At 38.3% G+C, this 23282-nt stretch overlaps 1 protein-coding gene across 2 annotated transcripts in view; it reads left to right on the top strand.

The window, feature by feature from the left end:
• VWA8 (von Willebrand factor A domain containing 8) overlaps positions 1-23282 on the top strand; it is a 631595-nt gene that overhangs the window by 378328 nt on the left and 229985 nt on the right. The gene's annotated exons all lie outside the window — the stretch shown is intronic.

Genomic DNA, 23282 nt, shown 5'->3' on the forward strand with positions numbered 1-23282 from the left:
CATTCTGGAAACCTGGGTTCAATTCCTGGTGCCTGCTGATGCAAAAAAAAAAAAAAAAACCCTCATTTCTAGTTTATTTATTCAATAAATATATATTGATCAACTGCTATGTGCCAGATACTGCACTATGGTCGTGGGCAAATACTAGTGAGCAAATAGAGACATGGCCCTTTTCCTTAAGAACTATAGTATTTGTAAGAAAGACAATCAATCATAGAAAGTAATGTCTAATAAGAACTGTAATCCAAAGGAAAAATCTCAGTGCTATTAACTTGTAAAATGAGTAAACTTACTTAGTCCAAAGAGTTAAGTCCCCTAAAAAAGGGTTCAGATTGAGGTTTTTAAGGGTAAGGAATTAATTAAGCAAAGAAAAATAGCATTGCAGGCAAAGAGATATACAAAGGTCTTATGATGGGAAGAAGCATGACATATGTAACTATCAAAAAAAGAAAGAGGTTGAAGTGCTAAGACAAAGAATGAATACTTCAAAGTAAGCTTGTATATAAATGTATTAGTTATCTTTTGCTGCGTAAAAAAATACCTCAAAATTTAGCTGCTTAAAATAGCAAACATCATCTGGCAGTTTCTGTAGATTAGGAATGTGAGTGTAGCTAAATGGGTACCTTTGTTTCATGGGGTTTCACGAGGCTGTTGTCAAACTGTCAGCCAAGGATGCAGGCTTAGTGGAAGATCTGACTGGGGGAATCTGCTTCCAGGGTCAGTCATATACTATTCAGGCCTTGGACCCTGGCCATATGGGTCTCTCCACAGGGCTGCCTCATCACATCACATGGCAGCTGTTTTTTCCTAATGCAAGTAACCCAAGAGCAAGAGAGAACACCAAGACAGAAGCCATGGCCTCTATGTAACCTAATCCCACTTTTGCATATTCTATTTATCAGAAGGAATTCGCTAGGTCTGGCCATAGTCAAATGGGGGATCATCACAGAAGGAGGTGAATATAGTGTGGTGGGAAATCACTGGGGGTCCTCAGTGAGGCCACCTACCACACTGGAGATTGAGGATTTGGGTCTTCATCTTAAAAGCAGAAGGAAGGTAATAATGGCTTTTAAGAAGGAGGGTGTTATGATCTGATATACAATTTGAAAATACTACTCTGGATCTGATGTAGAAGGTGGATTAAAGGAAGAAAGAATGGATATGGAGAGATCACAGTAGTTTCGGTGACTGTCACAGCTTGAACTAGGATGTCAATATTGAAGATAAAAAAAAAGAGGATGGAATTTAGGAGGTAAAATTGATAGAATGCATGAAGTAGGAAGGATGAGGGAGAAAGATGTATAAAGGGAGGACTCTTGGGTTTCTGGCCCACAAAGATAGATGAATGATGGTGTCACCAAGACAGGGAGTCCTGGGAAAGAGAATAAGGTTTTTCTAGGGGAGATTATTGGTTTGTCTTTGGATGTGATGGGCTTGAGAGGCTTTTGAGATTCCCATTGGAGATGTAGACTAGGATTTGCTGGTGTTCTCATACTCAACTCTTTTGAAGGTCAGTTTGCCAGTTTCTCTCTCTCTATATATATGCTCTTTGATCTAGCAATTCCATGTCAAGGAATTTATCAAAGGGATTTACTTGTGTAGTGATTTAAGTATGAAGATAGACAATATAGTATTGTTTATAGTAGCAAAAGGCTGTCCACCCAAAAAGGACTAGATAAAGAGTATTATACAGCATTTAAAAAAAAGGATGGAACAAATTTACCTGTGCTGATTTTTAAAAAAAATCCTTAAAATGTACTATTAAATGAAACAGTAAGTCAAAACAATGGGTACAGTGGTCTACCATTAGTGTTTAAAAAAGAAAGTAAAAGGAAAAAGGCAGAAGGGGTTTATGTACATGTGTATACTTGAGCATGTATAGAATTTCCCCAGAGGCGTACACAAGAAACTGACGAGCACAGTTTGAGATGGAGGTCAGGATGGGAGTATGATTTGCTCATTAACACTATTTTTAGTTTTCAGTCTCTGCAGGTATTGCTTTAAAAGTTATTAATTCATTTGTTAATGGTGCTCTTACAAATGTGGTAATGTGAACACACCAAAGTAAATCTGTAATTGTTTCTAAGTGAAAAGGTTTGAGTACTTTTCATGTTTCAGTTCCGTAGGTCACCCCTTATCTGCCAGGTCACCTCTCATCACTCTCGACACACACAAGTCTCTGCTCATTCCTTGTTCGGTCTTCTCCCATCCATCCCCAAATCCTGAAATTTTCCACTGTACCCTCTCCTGTTGCTCTGATGAAAGCTGGCCTTGCCCTGAGTTCCCTTGTTTCCCTTGAAACCCTTTCAAATGGTGGCTTTTTTTTTTTTTCATCCCACAGCTGTCCTACAACTAGGCCTGGAGGAAGTGAGGGAGCTTCATCGCTGCTTCCAGATCATTTTCCTTCCCTCTTCTCTAAAAGCCCCAGTTTTAAATCTTATGTCATCAGATTGCATCATGTACCACCCCTTGTCATTATTTACCCCTAGTTGCTTCTTGTTTTCCTCAGTGATTTTTAGCCCTTTGTTCACTTTCATACACTCCAACCCACTCCTGTCTTATATCCATACGTGCCTTGACGATCCTTCCATGTATTCCTTGAACGCCTTTGTTCCAAGGATTTTAGCTAGTACTCTCCTCATCTACTCATTCCCCTGAGTATAACTTACATTTGGTTGCTGACTCCTCTTAGAATCTCAATTTCATGATTCCATTCTCATTGGTCTGTGGAATTCTCACCTCATCCATGGATCCACCACTTCCATTATTCCATCTATGCCCTATAGTACCCCTAAGCCAATCTTAAAACCTATCGAAACCTACCATCTTTCACTGACCTTATCCCCCTTCATAGCATCTCTTCTCTTCTTACCCATCCTTTTTGTTTACTTACCCAGCTTTAGTGCCATGACAAATAGTATTAATAATATTGGCTGTCTTTGTGCTTAACCACCAATTTCCTGGCAATGTATCAATGATGATGAGATGTTTTGTTAATAACAAAATTTTACTGCGAAAGTCTATGTCTTGATGAAATTAAAATTAAATTTTAATAAGTTAATACAAAAGTTAATGTTGCTTAAATTTAAAGCAAGACATTGCAAATGCCTAGATGAGTATTCTATACTCCATAAACACATATCCTTGGTGCTGGCCTTTTTATTAATTTATAGTAAAATTACATATGCAAGGATCTTCACTCCAGTGAGAATGCCCTCTAGATCACAGAGATCAAAAGGAGTAGATAGCAAGCATGCTAACAATAAAAGCAGCTCACAACCAAGCCCTTATGGGAAACAACAGTGATAAAAACAAAAGTTTGACTAAATTAGAGTTGGCAGATTTCATGTCAGTCACTGCAGTCATACGATTAACTGAAATTAATAACACCTGACATAACGTGTGTTAAGGGAAATAATTACATAAACCAAAACTAAGTCATAAAAAGCATAGGAGAAGTACAAAAGCAACAAAAGTACTTTAATAAATCCAAATACATGAAAGCTAAGATCCAGACTGGAATTAGATACCCAACTATGCTTAGCCATAAACCAAACCATTTTAACAGCAAAATTGTTTGCCAGAGTACTTACTGGTAACAGCCTGAAACTTAAAGGAAACTTGGCTGTGCTTTGTATCCACCTAGAGGAGTCTTCTGCAATCAATAAACCCCGATAAAACTTACCACCCCTTGCCAATACAGCCCATATACTGCCATCTTCAGCAAACCCTAAAAAAGTATAATAGTAAACACAATGATAAAAATGTTAGGTGAAGGTGTAGCTTATGGGATGGGAAGAAATAGGCTACATTTTCTAACAAAAGAATATTCACAAAAGTCCTTATGAAAGTTAAAGCCCAAAGGAAGATTTAGTAGTAAATTAAAAATAGAGAGCTTAGTTGAATTAGGCCAGGAAGCACACACGTGCCCATTACCCTTCTCAACGATTCCTTCCCACTCATAAATATATATATATATATTTTTAACATGGGCAGGCACCGGGAATCGAACATGGGCAGAACCCGGGTCCTCTGGCATCGCAGGCAAACATTCTTGCCTGCTGAGCCACCGTGGCCCGCCCCATATATATATATTTAAAACATAGTACATATTAAGGGGGACAAGTCGTAACAAGGAGAGCATACTGGAAAGTGTGCTTGGCATAACCAAAGTGTAGCTTAAACAAAAGCGCCTGACTTAAACCCAGAAGATTTCAACTCAACAGATCGCTTGCCAGACCTAGCCCTACAACTACCTCACTCAAATATAAGAAACCTATAAGTCAAAACATTTACCTACTATAAAAGTATAGGTGATAAAAAAAAAGTCATTATAGGGAAAGTACCACAAGGGAAAGATGAAAGAACTTCTCATAGTACTAAACAGCAAAGATCAACCCTTCTACCTTTTACCTAATGAATTAACTAGAATACCTATTGCAAAGAGCACTTAAGCAAACTCCCCCCCCAAATCCAGACGAGCCACCTGTAGACAATCCAAAGGACCAATTCATCTATGTGGCAAAATAGTGAAAAGATCAATAAGTAGATTTGAAAAGCCAAATGAGCCTGGTGATAGCTGGTTGTCCAGGAACCAAATCTGGATTTGACTTAAAATTTACTCAAAAAACAAAAACTTAACAGTCCTAATATAAATTTTAAATATAGTCCACAGAGGTACAGCTTTATTAAATTAAGAAATAACCCCAACTAGAGAGTAAACTATAAATATTGCTACAAAGTAGGCCTAAGTGCAGCCATTAATAAAGAAAGCATTCAGGCTCAACAATAATTACTACTAATGCCAAAAAATCCATATAACTTTTAATAAATTACTGGACTAATCTATTACAATAGAGGAAATAATATAAGTTAAAAGAATAACTTTCTCCATGCATAAGCTTATATCAGAAAGGGTGAACCACTGATAATTAACAATAAAACTGTTTTAATCCACAAAATATCCTCTAGTTTAGCTTATTGTTAACCCAACACAGGTGTGCACACTGAAAAGATTAAAAGAAGCAGAAGGAACTCGGCAAACATAAATCCCACCTGTTTACCAAAAACAGCACCTCTAGAATAACAATTAGTAGAGGCACCGCTTGCCCAGTGACATATGTTCAATGGCCGTGGAATCCTGACCATGCAAAGGTAGCATAATCATTTGGTCTTTAATTAAGGACTTGCATGAAAGGCTTGATGAGGATTTTACTGTCTCCTGCTTCCAATCAGTGAAATTGACCTTCCCATGAAGAGGCAGAAATAACATTATAAGACAGGATAACCCTGTGGAATTTAAATTAATTAGTTTAATTATAATAAAACAATCCAATAGGAACAACCATCAGTCAGCTGGGCTAATAATTTTGGTTGGGGTGACCCTGGAGTACCAAAAAGCCCTCCAAATGATTATATACTGAGATTTTACCTGTCAGAGTACTATAAAATATCATTAATTGATCCAGTAAATTGATCAACAGAACAAGTTGCCCCAGGGTTAACAGCTAGGTCCTATTGTAGAGTCCATATGGAAAATAGGGTTTATGACCTTGATGTTGGGATCTGTGGTAGTTAGGTTCAGGTGTCAACTTGGCCAGGTGAAGATGCCTAGTTCTGTTGCTGTGGACATGAGCCAATGGCATGTGAACCTCATCTGTTGCTGATTACATCTGCAGTCGGCTAGGAGGCGTGTCTGTTGCAGTGAATGATGTTTGATTTAATTGGCTGGATACTTAAATGAGAGAGCTCAGCATAGCACAGCCCGAGCAGCTCAGCATACCTCGTCTTAGCTCTGTAGCTCAGCCCTTGGCCTTTGGAGATGCAGAAAGGAATCACTCTGGGGAAAGTTGTTGGAACCCAGCAGAGATCGCTCTGTGCCTTCCCATGTGAGAAAGAACTTCATTTGAAAGTTAGCTGCCTTTTATCTGAAGAACTATACATTTTTAGCTAAATAAATTTCCCATTTATTAAAAGACACTCCATCTCTGGTGTGTTGCATTCTGGCAGCGGCAGACTAAAACAGATTTGGCATCGGAAAAGTGGGGTGCTGCTTCAGTTTGCAAACACCAAACATGTTTGAACAGTTTTTTGAATGGATAAGGGAAAGATTTTGGAGGAACTGTGAAAAGAATGATGGGGAAGACCTTGAGTGCTTAAAGAGACTGTTGGTATAAATGGAAATCCTGCCAATCTGGACAAAGGAGGACACAGACAGATTGGAGTTTGCAGAGTGAGAAGCTCGGGTCTGAAGCCAAGAAACCTCAGGCCAGGAGAGTGTACCCACCCATGTACATGGAGAGGGTGATTTTGCCCTGAAGGCAGAGGGTGAGTCTCCCTCCTTGTTGCAGTGAAAGTGTTGTGCCCCCTCAGGCCTTGGAGAAGGTATAGCATGTTCCTTGGGGACTGGGGAGAGCCTGGCTGCCACCACATGGAGGGGTTGAGCGTGTGCCCAGATGTGGCCCCGAGGCTTGGGGAGGGTGGAGCAGAGATAAAGGTGGTCTCCTCAGTGTCCCCTGAGGTTGATTTGGAAAGAGGCAGGACACTGCATAGGCCCTTGGAAAGGGTGGGACTGTCACTTTCTAAAGCTGAAGGACAAATGACTTTCAGACTTTGAAATCCGATGGAGTTTGCCCTGAAGGTTTTTCAGAACTGTTTGGGTCTTGTGACTTCTGTGTTCCTTCCAATTTCTCCTTATGGAAATGAAATCCTATATCCTGTAACTGTCCTCCTTTGTATATTATCACCAGATAACTTCTTTTGAGATTCATAGGTCCTCAGCCAGAAGAGAATTTTTGCCACTTTAATACTGTTTAAGATGATGTGTATAGTTGCCAAATTGACAAGAGGTGGACATGTGTTAGTTAGGTTCAGGTGTCAACTTGGCCAGGTGAAGGTGCCTAGGTATATTGCTGTGGACATGAGCCAATGGCATGTGAACCTCATCTGTTACTGATTCCATCTGCATTCAGCTAGGAACTGTGCCTGCTGCAATGAATGGTTTGTTTTAACTGGCTGGATACTTAAATGAGAGAGCTCAATATAGCACAGCTCAAGCAGCTCAACATACCTCATCTCCACACTCTTAGTTCAGCCCAGGCCTTTGGAGATGCAGAAAGGAATCACTCCCGGGAAAGTTGTTGGAACCCAGAGGCCTGGAAAAAAGGCCAGCAGAGATCACCCTGTGCCTTCCCATGTAAGAAAGAATCTCAGTTGAAAGTTAGTTGCCATTCCTCTGAAGAACTATACATTTTTAACAAAATAAATCCCCTTTTATTAAAAGTCAATCCATCTCTGGTGTGTTGCCTTCTGGCAGCTTTGGCAGACTAAAACAGGATCTGACATCCTAATGGCACAACAGCTATTAATGGTTTATTTGTTTAACGATTAAAGTTTTATGTGATCAGAGTTCAGACTCCAGCGATCCAGGTCAGTTTTTATTTATAACCTTTTTCTCCTGGTACGAAAGGACAAAAGAAATAAGGCCAACTCCCCATGAGAGCCTTAAAATAAAATAGATAAAATAATCTAGATATATTTAAATTTATATTAGCACAGCCCTACACCAGCGTTTGTTAAGATGGCAGAGCCCAATAAATGCATAAAACTTAAGCCTTTATAATCAGAGGCTCAACTCCTCTTCTTAACATAATGTTCTCCACCAACCTGCATACTTAATTATTCCTATTCTACTAGCCATAGTATTCCTAACACCAGTAGAGTGAAAAGTTCTAGGCTATATACAACTTCATAAAGGCCCAAACATGGTTGGACCTTACGTCTTCTCCAACCAATTACAAACACTGTTAAACTTTTCATTAGAGAACCTCCTTGCCCACTCATATCATCTAAACTTTTATTTATTATTGCACCAACACTAACACTCACACTAGCCGTAACTTTATGAGTTCTTCTTCCAATACCCTATTCACTTATTAATTTAAACCTGGGTGTATTATTTATTCTAGCAGTTTCCAGCTTGGCCATATATTCCATCCTATGATCAGGCTGAACATCAAATTCAAAATATGCCCTCATCAGAGCTTTAGGAACAGTAGCACAATTTCCTATGAAGTGTCTTTACCTATTATCTTATTATCAATCATATTAATATCAGGATATTACCAAACCTAACTGTTACAAAAAAATTCGTGACTCATCTTTCCATCATGACCAACATTAGCCGAAACTTACTACTCCCTTGCATGTACCTCCTGCTTCCTTGTCCTTCTCTCATCTTGTCCTATACTCTTAGCAACCCTTGACCCTGGTTACTACCACCCCTGACTACCCTGCACCTCCACCTATGCAGCTGAATGTGGTTGGGTAACACTTAAATCTTCTCGATTAATCTCACTTTAAATTCATGACTATGGCCTACAAGTGGGTCCTGAATTTAGGCACCCCAGGTTTCCCTAGTCCTTTCATTTTCCCACTCCTAAAAAGTATTTCACATCATGTTTAGCACCACAGTTCTAATATTTCTGCATGAATTTAACTTTATTTATACTTAAAAAAATTATTTCAAGCTTACAGAAAAAAAATTGCAAACAATACAAAAATAATGCAGAGAACTCCAATATAATCCCCACCCAGATATCCAGATTTACTAGCTTCTAAATTTTACCATGTCTGTTCTGTCATTCTATTTATCTTCTATTTATTTATTTTTCTAAACTCTTGATAATATGTACACCTGTATAAATTAGTTGTTGATTTAAAATTATATATTTGATTACATGCTGGCTGTGAGAAATTGAAACAGGAAAGGATTTATACTTTACTCCTTCATTTTCCCATCAATCCCATTCCCTCCCCCTTACCTACCAGCATTCACACTTTGACTCTCCTTGAGGCTTTATTATTTTTTCCTTCCTACTGCGCTGAGAAAATTGAAAGCAATTAGAAAAAAATGCCCACGGACCCCCCTACTACCAGCAATGCTATGCTTTCCCACCTATTACAGATAAACTGTTCATACTCCTACCTGGAGTAGGAGTATGAACACCTTCTGAAGGACACTGTCCTAGCAGTTCTCCCCTCCTTCTCCTATATCAGCAGTTTCCTTTTCTGTTAGATTATTCGTATCAGCTTTATAAGCATGCTGTTATTTTGTCCATCTTTAACAAAAACAAAAAACAAATAGAGGAAAACTCTCAATTCTGCTTCTATCGTCTGTTAGATTTTCCTGCTCCTCTTTGCAGTACAACAGTTGTTTATACTCAAAAGAGTTATCTGTACTTGCTGTCTCCAGTTCTCTGTGATTCTCTCCTAAATCATACTAATCAGGTTTTGTTCTCATCACACCACTTAAACAGTTCTTGTCTAGATTACCAGTGATCTCTCCATTTCTAAATCCAGTGTCAATTCTCAGCCCTTATCTTACTTAATCTATCAGCAGTGTTTAATATAGTTGATATAAGTGATCCTTGATAAATTTTCTGCACGTGACTTCCAGTAACCCTTCAAATACTTTTTTGGTTTTTCTGAGTGCCTTACCCATTCAACCTCCTTTGTTGGATCCATCCTTTCTAGAACCCCAAGGCTCAGGGTTAAGTTACTCCTTTGATAAAATTAGGAAGTGTCATATATACTTTTTTTTTTAATTTTTTAAATTAATTTTTAAATTAAAAAAGTTAGACAAGAAACGCATTCTTAACATATAATCATTCCGTTCTACATATATGATCAGTAATTCACAGTATCATCACATAATTGCATATTCATCATCATGATCATTTCTTAGAACATTTGCATCAATTCAGAAAAAGAAAAAGACAACAGAAAAAAATTCATACATATCATACCCGTTACCCCTCCCTTTCATTGATCACTAGCATTTCAATCTAAGTTTATTTTAACATTTGTCCCCCTATGATTTATTTTTATTCCTTATGTTTTACTCATCTGTTGATAAGATAAATAAAAGGAGCATTAGACACAAGGTTTTCACAATCACACAGTCACATTGTGAAAGCTTTATCATTTTACAATCATCTTAAATAAACATGGCTACTAGAACACAGCTCTAAATTTTCAGGCAGTTCCCTCCAGCCTCTCCGTTATGTCTTGACTAACAAGGTGATATCTATTTAATGTGTAAAAATAACCTTCAGGATAACCTCAAACTCTGTTTGGGATCTCTCAGCTATTGACACTTTATTTTGTCTCATTTTGCCCTTCCCCCTTCTGGTTGAGAAGGTTTTTTCAATCCCTTGATGCTGAGTCTCAGCTCAATCTAGGGGTTTTCTAAGTCCCTTTATACTGAGTCCCAGCTCATTCTAGGATTTCTGTCCCACATTGCCAGGAAGGTCCATACACCTGGGAGTCATGTCCCATGTAAACAAGGGAAGGGTAGTGAGTTTGCTTGTTGTTGGCTGAAGAGAGAGGCCACATCTGAGCAACAAAAGAGGTTCTCTTGGGAGTGATTCAGGCCTAATTTTAAGTAGGCTTAGCCTATCCTTTGCAGGGTAAGTTTCATATGAACTAACCCCAACATTTGGGGCTCAACCTGTAGCTTTAGTTGTCCGCACTGCTTGTGAGAATATCAAGAATTCAACTTGAGAAAGTTGAATTTTTCCCCGTTTCTCACCATTCCCCCGAGGGGACTTCACAAATACTTTTTTATTCACTGTTCATATCACTCTGGGATTTATCATGGCATCACTCTGGACAAACCAACAAAATCTCATGCCCTATTTAATGTTCCATGTACTTATGGTGTTCAATAAGCCATCTATGTAAGTTGTATTAGGAAATGCACTAGTCAAAATATAAATTTTGTACCAAATAAACATTTTTTGCTTTAGCCTCACACATAACTTAAAATTTAAAAATATTAATTACTATCAATTTTCAGCACCCTGCACTAATGACATTCCTATGTTCTTCCTCATGCAAAAACAATTTTTTATTTGTATATTTAATCATTATCATTATATACTTTAGGCATTCCTAGATTATACCATCTCAGTCTTTATCGTCCATCTTTCTTTCTGATTTTGTTTGTGTCCCCAGCCCTCCTCCCTCTATCATTCTCACATTCAGCTTCATTAAGTGTTTTAACATAATTGTATTACAATTAGGTAGTATTGTGCTATCCATTTCTGAGTTTTTACAGTCCTGTCGCACAATCTGTACCTCTTCAGCTCCAATTACCCAGTATCTTACCCTCTTTCTATCTCCTGATGGTCTCTGTTACCAGTGAAATTCTCCAAGTATATTCACTAATGTCAGTTCTTATCAGTGAGACCATACAGTATTTGCCCTCTTGTTTCTGGCTAATCTCAGTCAGCATAATGTCCCTAAGGTCCATCCATGTTGTTACATACTTCATAACTTTATTCTGTCTTAATGGCTGCATAATATTCCATCTTATAAATGTACCACAGCTTGTTTAGCTGCTCGTCTGTTGGTGGACATTTTGGCTGTTTCCATCTCTTCTCAATTGTAAATAATGCTGCTATAAACATTGGTGTGCAAATGTCCACTTGTGTCTTTGCCCTCATGTCCTCCAAGTAGATACCTAACAATGGTATTGCCGGGTCATATGGCAATTCTATATTTAGCTTCCTGAGGAACTGCCAAACTGCCTTCCACAGCAGTTGTACCATTTGACATTCCCACCTACAGTGGATAAGTGTGCCTCTTTCTCCACATCCTCGCCAGCACTTGTCATTTTCTGTTTTATTGATAATGGCCATTCTAGTGGGTGTGAGATGATATCTCATTGTGGTTTTGACTTGCATTTCCCTAATAGACAGGGAAGTTGAGCATCTTTTCACATGCCTTTTGGCCATTTGTATTTCCTCTTCTGAGAACTGTCTGTCCAAGTCTTTTACCCATTTTGTAATTGGGTTGGCTGTCTTTTTGTTGTTGAGTTGAATAATTTCTTTATATATTCTGGATACTAGACCTTTATCTGATATATCATTTCCAAATATTGTCTTCCATTGTGTAGGCTGTCTTTTTACTTTCTTGATGAAGTTCTTTTATGCACAAAAGTTTAATTTTGAGGAGTTCCCATTTCTTTCTTTCTTTCTTTAGTGCTTGTGCTTTAGGTATAAGGTCCAGGAAACCATCTCCTATTATAAGATTTATAAAATATCTCCCTACATTTTCTTCTAACAGTTTTATGGTCTTAGATCTAATGTTTAGGTCTTTGATCCAGTTTGAGTTAATTTTTGTATAGGGTGTAAGATAGGGATCCTGTTTTATTCTTTTGTTTATGGATATCCAGCTCTCTAGGCACCATTTATTGAAGAGACTGTTCTGTCCCGGGTGAGTTGGTTCGATTGCCTTATCAAAAATCAATTGTCCAGGCGCGGCCCCCACGCCCCGCAGCAGCCGACCCGCCCTCCCTCCTTCTCCCCTCTCTTTCTCCGCCGGCCCGCCGCGCGGTGCCCACGCCCCGCAGCAGCCGACCCACCCGCCCTCCTTCTCCGCTCTTCCCCCTCCTGCTCCGGCGGCTCTCCAACCACCACGGTGCCCTCTTGCCCCGCCTTCACCGGCTCCTCTGCCACCATCCTTGACAGCCTTGCCGCCCTCACCTTTCCTCCTCCAGAACAGCTACTGGGGGAGTGGAGACAATAGAGAGCAGCTCCCGGAGCCACAACGGAGATCAAAGGGACAGCGTACCCCATCCTGGAACGACTGACTGTCTGAGAGAACCAGCTCCGGTGAGAACACTGAGAGATGCGGGCTTTCCTGGGCGGGACGGCAAGCGGCCGGAGTCCCTCCCTTCCTCCTTCCCAGGCCAGCTGGCAGAATTGGGCAGGCGGTTCCCTCAGGCCGCAGCGGCTGGCGTCCCCAACACGCGAGGCCCCCCGGACCAACTGAAAGAGTTGGGTCAGAAATCCCCAGACTGCGGAGAACGGTGACCAGGGGGTCCCTTCCAAACACGTGACTCCCCGGTCCGCCTGGGAACAGTGCATTCTCCCGGGCTGCAACAGCTGGCGCCCTTCCGCCACGCTTGGCACCCCGGGCCGACTAGAAAATTTGGTCGGGCGCTCTCACGTGCTGCGGCAGCCGGTGACCCTCCCCGCGTTCGGACCCCCGGGCCGGCTGGCACTCTTCCAAGACGCTTCGGCTGCCAAACCTCCCCTACGGCGAGAGTTTTCCAGAGTTAAAGGACCCACAGCAACTTTTACTGGTGGATCCCATAGACAAACGTGTGCCACGAGCGCCACCTACTGGGCAGGATAAGAAAAACAGAACCCAGAGATTTCACAGAAAAATCTTACAACCTGTGGGGTCCAACACTCAGGGAATTCTGACTAAATGCCCAGACGCCAGCAGAAGATAACAGATCATGCTCAGAAAATTGAAAATATGGCCCAGTCAAAGGAACAAACCAATAGTTCAAATGAGATACAGGAGCTGAAACAACTAATGCTGAATGTACGAACAGAAATGGAAAACCTCTTCAAAAACGAAATTGATAAATTGAGGGAGGACATGAAGAAGACATGGGTTGAACATAAAGAAGAAATAGAAAAACTGAAAAAACAAATCACAGAGCTTATGGAAGTGAAGGATAAAGTAGAAAAGATGGAAAAAACAATGGATACCTACAATGATAGATTTAAAGAGAAAGAACATGGAATTAGTGATTTGGAGGATACAACATCTGAATTCCAAAAAGAAACAGAAACTATCCGGAAAAGAATGGAAAAATTCGAACAGGGTATCAGGGAACTCAACGACAATATGAACTGCACAAATATACGTGCTGTGGGTGTCCCAGAAGGAGAAGAGAAGGGAAAAGGAGGAGAAAAACTAATGGAAGAAATTATCACTGAAAATTTCCCAACTCTTATGAAAGACCTAAAATTACAGATCCAAGAAGTCCAGTGAACCCCAAAGAGAACAGACCCAAATAGGCATTCTCCAAGACACTTACTAGTTAGAATGTCAGAGGTCAAAGAGAAAGAGAGGATCTTGAAAGCAGCAAGAGAAAAACAATCCATCACATACAAGGGAAACCCAATAAGACTAGGTGTAGATTTCTCAGCAGAAACCATGGAAGCTAGAAGACAGTAGGATGATATATTTAAAGTACTAAAAGAGAAAAACTGCCAACCAAGACTCCTATATCCAGCAAAATTGTCCTTCAAAAATGAGGGAGAAATTAAAACATTCTCAGACAAAAAGTCACTGAGAGAATTTGTGACCAAGAGACCAGCTCTGCAAGAAATACTAAAGGGAGCACTAGAGTCAGATACGAAAAGACAGAAGAGAGAGGTATGGAGAAGAGTGTAGAAAGAAGGAAAGTCAGATATGATGTACATAATACAAAAGGGAAAATGGTGGAGGAAAATATTATCCAAACAGTAAGAACACTAAATGTTAATGGACTGAATTCCCCAATCAAAAGACAGAGACTGGCAGAATGAATTAAAAAACAGGATCCTTCTATATGCTGTCTACAGGAAACGCATCTTAGACCCAAAGATAAATATAGGTTGAAAGTGAGAGGTTGGGAAAAGATATTTCATGCAAATAACAACCAGAAAAGAGCAGGAGTGGCTATACTAATATCCAACAAATTAGACTTCAAATGTAAAACAGTTAACGGAGACAAAGAAGGACACTATATACTAATAAAAGGAACAATTAAACAAGAAGACATAACAATCATAAATATTTATGCACCGAACCAGAATGCCCCAAAATACGTGAGGAATACACTGCAAGCACTGAAAAGGGAAATAGACACATATACCATAATAGTTGGAGACTTCAATTCACCACTCTCATCAATGGACAGAACATCTAGACAGAGGATCAATAAAGAAATAGAGAATCTGAATATTACTATAAATGAGCTAGACTTAACAGACATCTATAGGACATTACATCCCACAACAGCAGGATACACCTTTTTTTCAAGTGCTCATGGATCATTCTCAAAGATAGACCATATGCTGGGTCACAAAACAAGTCTTAACAAATTTAAAAAGATTGAAATCATACACAACACTTTCTCGGATCATAAAGGAATGAAGTTGGAAATCAATAATAGGCAGAGTGCCAGAAAATTCACAAATACATGGAGGCTCAACAATATATTCTTAAACAACAAGTGGGTCAAAGAAGAAATTGCAAGAGAAATTAGTAAATACCTAGAGGCGAATGAAAATGAAAACACAACATATCAAAACTTATGGGACGCAGCAAAGGCAGTGCTAAGAGGGAAATTTATTGCCCTAAATGCCTATATCAGAAAAGAAGAAAAGGCAAAAATGCAGGAATTAACTGTCCACTTGGAAGAACTGGAGAAAGAACAGCAAACTAATCCCAAAGCAAGCAAAAGGAAAGAAATAACAAAGATTAGAGCAGAAATAAATGAAATTGAAAACATGAAAACAATAGAGAAAATCAATAAGACCAGAAGTTGGTTCTATGAGAAAATCAATAAGATTGATGGGCCCTTAGCAAGATTGACAAAAAGAAGAAGAGAGAGGACGCAAATAAATAAGATCAGAAATGGAAGAGGAGACATAACCACTGACCTCACAGAAATAAAGGAGGTAATAACAGGATACTATGAACAACTTTACGCTAATAAATACAACAATTTAGATGAAATGGATGGGTTCCTGGAAAGACATGAACAACCAACTTTGACTCAAGAAGAAATAGATGACCTCAACAAACCAATCACAAGTAAAGAGATTGAATTAGTCATTCGAAAGCTCCCTAAAAAGAAAAGTCCAGGACCAGATGGCTTCACATCTGAATTCTATCAAACATTCCAGAAGGAATTAGTACCAACTCTCCTCAAACTCTTCAAAATAATCGAAGTGGAGGGAAAACTACCTAATTCATTCTATGAAGCCAACATCACCCTCATACCAAAACCAGGCAAAGATATTACAAAAAAAGAAAACTACAGACCAATCTCTCTAATGAATAGAGATGCAAAAATCCTCAATAAAATTCTAGCAAATCGTATCCAACAACACATTAAAAGAATTATACATCATGACCAAGTAGGATTCATCCCAGGTATGCAAGGATGGTTCAACATAAGAAAATCAATTAATGTAATACACCACATCAATAAATCAAAGCAGAAAATCACATGATCATCTCAATTGATGCAGAGAAGGCATTTGACAAGATTCAACATCCTTTCCTGTTGAAAACACTTCAAAAGATAGGAATACAAGGGAACTTCCTTAAAATGATAGAGGGAATATATGAAAAACCCACAGCTAATATCATCCTCAATGGGGAAAAATTGAAAACTTTCCCCCTAAGATCAGGAACAAGACAAGGATGTCCACTATCACCACTATTATTCAACATTGTGTTAGAAGTTCTAGCCAGAGCAATTAGACAAGAAAAAGAAATACAAGGCATCAAAATTGGAAAGGAAGAAGTAAAACTATCACTGTTTGCGGACGATATGATACTATACATCGAAAATCCGGAAAAATCCACAACAAAACTACTAGAGCTAATAAATGAGTACAGCAAAGTAGCAGGCTACAAGATCAACATTCATAAATCTGTAGCTTTTCTATACACTAGTAATGAACAAGCTGAGGGGGAAATCAAGAAATGAATCCCATTTACAATCGCAACTAAAAGAATAAAATACCTAGGAATAAATTTAATCAAAGAGACAAAAAACTTATATAAAGAAAACTACAAAAAACTGCTAAAAGAAATCACAGAAGACCTAAATAGATGGAAGGGCATACCATGTTCATGGATTGGAAGACTAAATATAATTAAGATGTCAGTCCTACCTAAACTGATCTACAGATTCAATGCAATACCAATCAAAATCCCAACAATTTATTTTTCAGAAATAGAAAAACCAATAAGCAAATTTATCTGGAAGGGCAGGGTGCCCCGAATTGCTAAAAACATCTTGAGGAAAAAAAACGAAGCTGGAGGTCTCGCGCTGCCTGACTTTAAGGCATATTATGAAGCCACAGTGGTCAAAACAGCATGGTATTGGCATAAAGATAGATATATCGACCAATGGAATCGAATAGAGTGCTCAGATATAGACCCTCTCATCTATGGACATTTGATCTTTGATAAGGCAGTCAAGCCAACTCACCTGGGACAGAACAGTCTCTTCAATAAATGGTGCCTAGAGAACTGGATATCCATATGCAAAAGAATGAAAGAAGACCCATCTCTCACACCCTATACAAAAGTTAACTCAAAATGGATCAAAGATCTAAACATGAGGTCTAAGACCATAAAACAGTTAGAGGAAAATTTAGGGAGATATCTTATGAATCTTACAACTGGAGGTGGTTTTATGGACCTTAAACCTAAAGCAAGAGCACTGAAGAAAGAAATAAATAAATGGGAGCTCCTCAAAATTAAACACTTTTGTGCATCAAAGAACTTCATCAAGAAAGTAGAAAGACAGCCTACACAATAGGAGATAATATTTGGAAATGACATATCAGATAAAGGTCTAGTATCCAGAATTTATAAAGAGATTGTTCAACTCAACAACAAAAAGACAGCCAACCCAATTACAAAATGGGAAAAAGACTTGAACAGACACCTACCAGAAGAGGAAATACGGATGGCCAAGAGGCACGTGAAGAAATGCTCAATGTCCCTGGCCATTAGAGAAATGCAAATCAAAACCACAATGAGATATCTCTCACCCACCAGAATGGCCATTATCAACAAAACAGAAAATGACAAGTGCTGGAGAGGATGCGGAGAAAGAGGCACACTTATCCACTGTTGTTGGGAATGTCAAACGGTGCAACCACTGTGGAAGGCAGTTTGGCGGTTCCTCAAAAAGCTGAATATAGAATTGCCATATGACCCAGCAATACCATTGCTAGGTATCTACTCAAAGGACTTAAGGGCAAAGACACAAACGGACATTTGCACACCAATGTTTATAGCAGCGTTGTTTACAATTGCAAAGAGATGGAAACAGCCAAAATGTCCATCAACAGAAGAATGACTAAATAAACTGTGGTATATACGTACGATGGAATATTATGCAGCTTTAAGACAAGATAAACTTATGAGGCATGTAATAGCATGGATGGACCTAGAGAATATTATGCTGAGTGAGTCCAACCAAAAACTAAAGGACAAATACTGTATGGTCCCACTGATGTGAACGGACATTCGAGAATAAACTTGAAATATGTCATTGGTAACAGAGTCCAGCAGGAGTTAGAAACAGGGGTAAGATAATGGGTAATTGGAGCAGAAGGGATACAGACTGTGCAACAGGACTAGATACAAAAACTCAAAAATGGACAGCACAATAATACCTAATTGTAAAGTAATCATGTTAAAACACTGAATGAAGCTGCATCTGAGCTATAGGGTTTTTTTTGTTGTTGTTTTTTTACTATCATTACTACTTTTATTTCTTTTCTCTATATTAACATTTTATATCTTTTTCTGTTGTGTTGCTAGTTCCTCTAAACCGATGCAAATGTACTAAGAAACGATGATCATGCATCTATGTGATGATGTTAAGACTTACTGAGTGCGTATGTAGAACGGTATGATTTCTAAATGTTGTGTTAATTTCTTTTTTTATTTTTATTTTTTTTCTTTTTTTTCTTTCTTTCCGTTAATTAAAAAAAAAAAAATCAATTGTCCATAGATGAGAGGGTCTATATCTGAACATTCTGTTAGATTTCGTTGGTCAGTTTATCTATCTTTATACAGTACCATGCTGTTTTGAGCACTGTAGCTTCGTAATATGCCTTGAAGTCAGGTAGTGTGAAGCCTCCAACTTCACTTTTCTTTCTCAGGATATTTTTAGCTATTTGGAGCACCCTTCCCCCCAGATAAATTTGGTTATTGGTTTTTCTGTTTTTCAAAAATACATTTTGGGGATTTTAATTGGTATTGCATTGAATCTGTAAATCAATTTAGGTAGAATTGACATCTTAACCTTATTTAGTCTTCCAGTCCCTGAACACAGTATGCCCTTACATTTATTTAGGTCTTCTGTGATTTCTTTTGACAATTTCTTGTAGTTTTCTTTGTACAGGTCTTTTGTATCTTTAGTTAAGTTATTCCCAAATATTTTATGGTTTTGGTTGCAATTGTAAATGGAATTGTTTTCTTGATTCCCCCTCAGTTTCTTCATTACTAGTGTATAGAAACACTGCATAGTTTTGGGTGTTGATCTTGCAACTTGCCACTTTGCTGTAATCATTTATTATCTCTAGTAGTTTTGCTGTGGATTTTTCAGGGTTTTTGACATATAGTATTATCTCATCTGCAAACAGTGAGGATTTTACTTCTTCCTTGCCAATTTTGATGCCTTGTATTTCTTTTTCTTGTCTAATGGCTCTGGCTAGAACTTCCAACACAATGTTGAATAACAATGGTGATAGTGGACACCCTTGTCTTGTTCCTGATCTTAGGGGGGAGGTTTCCAGCTTTTCCCCATTGAGGATGTTAACTGTGGACTTTTCCTATATTCCTTTTATTATGTTGAGGAAGTTCCCTTTTCCGCAAGAAAGGATGTTGAATTTTGTCGGATACCTTTTCTGCATCAATCAAGATGATCGTGTGGTTTTTCTGCTTTGATCTGTTGATATGGTATATTACATTAATTGATTTTCTTATATTGAACTATCCTTGCATACCTGGGATGAATCCTACTTGGTCATGGTGCATAATTTTTTTAATGTGCTGCTGGATTCAATTTGCAAGAATTTTGTTAAGGATTTTTGCATCTATATTCATTAGAGAGATTGGTCTGTAGTTTTCTTTTCTTGTAGTATCTTTGTCTGCCTTTGGTATGAGGATGATGTTGGCTTCATAGAACGAGTTAGGTAGCTTTCCCTCCTCTTCAATTTTTTTGAAGAGTTTGAGCAGAATTGGTGCTAATTCTTTCTTGAATGTTTGGTAAAATCCACATGTGAAGCCATCTGGTCCTGGACTTTTCTTTTTGGGGAGTTTCTTAATGACTGATTCAGTTTGTTTGCTTGTGATTGGTTTGTTGAGGTCATCTATTTCTTCTCGAGTCAGTGTTTGCTGTTCATGCCTTTCTTGGAGGTTGTCCATTTCAACTACATTGTTGAGTTTATTAGCATAAAGTTGTTCATAGTATCCTGTCATTACTTCCTTTATTTCTGTGGGGTCAGTGGTTATGTCTCCTCTTCCATTTCTGATTTTATTTATTTGCATCCTCTCTCTTCTTCTTTTTGTCAACCTCACTAAGGGTCCATGAATCTTATTGATTTTCTCATTGAACCAACTTCTGGTTTTGTTGATTTTCTTGATTGTTTTCATGTTCTCAGTTTATTTATTTCTGCTCTAATCTTCATTATTTCTTTCCTCTTGCTTGCTTTGGAGTTAATTTCTGTTCTTTCACTAGTTCTTCCAAGTAGACAGTTAATTCCTCAATTTTTGCTCTTTCTTCTTTTTTGATATAGGCATTTAAGAACAATAAATTTCCCTCTTAGCACTGCCTTTGCTGCATCCCATAAATTTTGATATGTTGTATTTTCATTTTTATTTGCCTCAAGATATTTATTGATTTCTCTTGTAATTTCTTCCTTGACCCACTGATTGTTTAAGAGTGTGTTGTTGAGCCTCCATATATTTGTGAATTTTCTGGCCCTCTGCCTATTATTGATTTCCAGCTTCATTCCTTTATGATCTGAGAATATGTTTTATATGTTTTCAGTCTTTTTCAATTTATTGAGACTTGCTTTGTGACCCAGAATATGGTCTATTCTTGAGAATGATTCATGAGCACTTGAGGAAAAGGTGTATCCTGTTGTTGTGGGGTGTAACGTTCTCTAAATGTCTGTTAAGTCTAGCTCATTTATTGTATTATTCAGATTCTCTGTTTCCTCATTGATTCTCTGTCTAGATGTCCTGTCCATTGATGAGAGTGGGGAATTGAAGTCTCCAACTGTTATGGTAGATGTGTCTATTTCTCTTTTTAGTGTTTTCTGTGTTTACCTCATGTATCTTGGAGCATTCTGGCTCAATGCAGAAATATTTATGATTGTTATGTCTTCTTGTTGAATTGTTCCTTTTATTAATACATAGTGTCCTTCTTTGTCTCTTTTAACTGTTTTACATTTGAAGTCTAATTTATTGGATATTAGTATAGCTACTCTGCTCTTTTCTGATTGTTATTTGCATGGAATATCTTTTCCCAGCCTTTCACTTTCAACCTCTGTTTATCCTTGGGTGTTAGATGTGTTTCCTGTAGACAGCATATAGATGGGTCCTGTTTTTTAATTCATTCTGTCAGTTTATGTCTTTTGATTGGGGAGTTTAATCCTTTAGCATTAGTGCTATTTCTGTACAGGACATACTTTCTTCTGCCATTTTACCTTTTGGATTTTATATGTCAGATCTCATTTTTCTTATTTTTACCTTTACTGATGGTCTTCATTTCTATACTGTTCTCCATACCTCTCTCCTGTCTTTTCTTATCTGTCTCTAGTGCTCCCTTTAGTATTTCTTGCAGAGCCAGTCTCTTGGTCACACATTTTCTCAGTGAATTTTTGTCTGCAAATGTTTCAATTTCCCCCTTATTTTTGAAGGACACTTTTGTTGAATTTAGAGTTCTTGATTGGCAGTTTGTCTCATTCAGTATCTTAATTATATCATCCCACTGTCTTCTCGCCTCCATGGTTTCTGCTGAAAAATCTACACATAGTCTTATTGGGCTTCCCTTGTGTGTTATGGATTGTTTTTCTCTTGCTGCTTTCAGGATTCTCTCTTTCTCTTTGACATCTGACATTCTGATTAGTAAGTGTCTTGGAGTACATCTTTTGGATCTATTCTGTTTAGGGTATGCTACACTTCTTGGATCTGTAATTTTAAGTCTTTCATAAGAGTTGGGAAATTTTCAGTGATAATTTCCTCCATTAGTTTTTCTCCTCCTTTTCCCTTCTTTTCTCCTTCTGAGACACCCATAGCATGTATATTCGTGCGCTTCGTGTTGTCATTCAATTCCCTGAGTCCCTGCTCATATTTTTCCATTCTTTTCCCTATGTTTTCTTTTGCTTGTCCGATTTCAGATGTCCCATTCTCCAGTTCGCTAATTCTGTCTTCTGCCTCTTGAAATTTGACATTGTAGGTTTCCATTGTTTTCTTCATCTCTTCTACTGTGCCTTTCATTCCCATAAGTTCTGTGGTTTTTTTTTTCAACCTTTTGGTTTCTTCTTTTTGTTCATTCCTTGCCTTCTTTATATGCTGCCTCAATTCATTGATTTGATTTTTGATGAGGTTTTCCATGTCTGTTTGAACATTATGAATTAATTTTTTCAACTTCTGTATCTCATTTGAATTGCTGATGTGTTCCTTTGACTGGGCCATTTCTTCACTTTTCCTATTGTGATTCGTTATTTTTTGCTGGCATCTGGGCATTTAATTACCTTAATTAGTTTATTCTGGACATTGTTTTCACTTTTTTTTTCTTGCTTTTTCTTGCTGGACAACTTTGTTGTCTATCTGTTCTTTGACATTCAGTTTTGCTTATTCTAGTCCTCTGGTTTAGGTTTTGTTTAATAGATCAGAATTTTTCAATTCTTGTTTTTTTTTGTTTCTTTCCTTGCCTGTATGGTGCCTTTCTCCTACCCCTTAGGAGGTTCTACTTAGGTATTATAGACCCCAGTTAGATTTTCCCAGCCCAAACTGGTCTCCTCTCAGGAGGAAAGAGTCACCTGCGTCATTTTTCCCTTAGTGTGAGACCCAGCAGATTAAAAGGTTTTCCTATGTAGTCTCTGCACTCTGTGTTTTTCCTACCCTGCACAGTATGTGGCGCTTTTCTGCCTGCAGGTCCCACCGGCAGAAGGTGATGCAGTGCCTTTAACTTCAGCAAACTCTCCCTGGGTCCTGGGGGGTTCTCAGCCAGTCCAGCTGGTCCAGACTGGGGTATGCTGTGTGTTCGGTCACTGACGTAGCCCCAACAGTTGTTCTGTACTGTTTCTCACTATTAGCTGCTCTGGAGGATGAACTAAATCTCACGCTTAGCTAAGGCATCATCTTGGGTCCTCCATATATACTTTTTTAATCTGCAGATTTTGTTGAGACATATATTCCATTGAAAATATACAATCATCCTACAGTGTCATCACCTAGCTGTGCAATCATCATTACTCTCAATTTTAGACCATTTTCATTGCTCCAAAAAGAGAAATATCAAATAGACATAAAAAAGGCAAACCCAAAGCACCTCATATTCCTATCCTTCCATTATTGACCCCTAATAGCACCAATGATACATTAAGGCCACCGATGATACATTAAGGTATTAGAAAGTGTTATATTTTAAAATATCATTTATA

The sequence above is a fragment of the Tamandua tetradactyla genome, chromosome 4, assembly GCF_023851605.1.
Source record: "Tamandua tetradactyla isolate mTamTet1 chromosome 4, mTamTet1.pri, whole genome shotgun sequence".
NCBI classification, from domain to species: domain Eukaryota; kingdom Metazoa; phylum Chordata; class Mammalia; order Pilosa; family Myrmecophagidae; genus Tamandua; species Tamandua tetradactyla.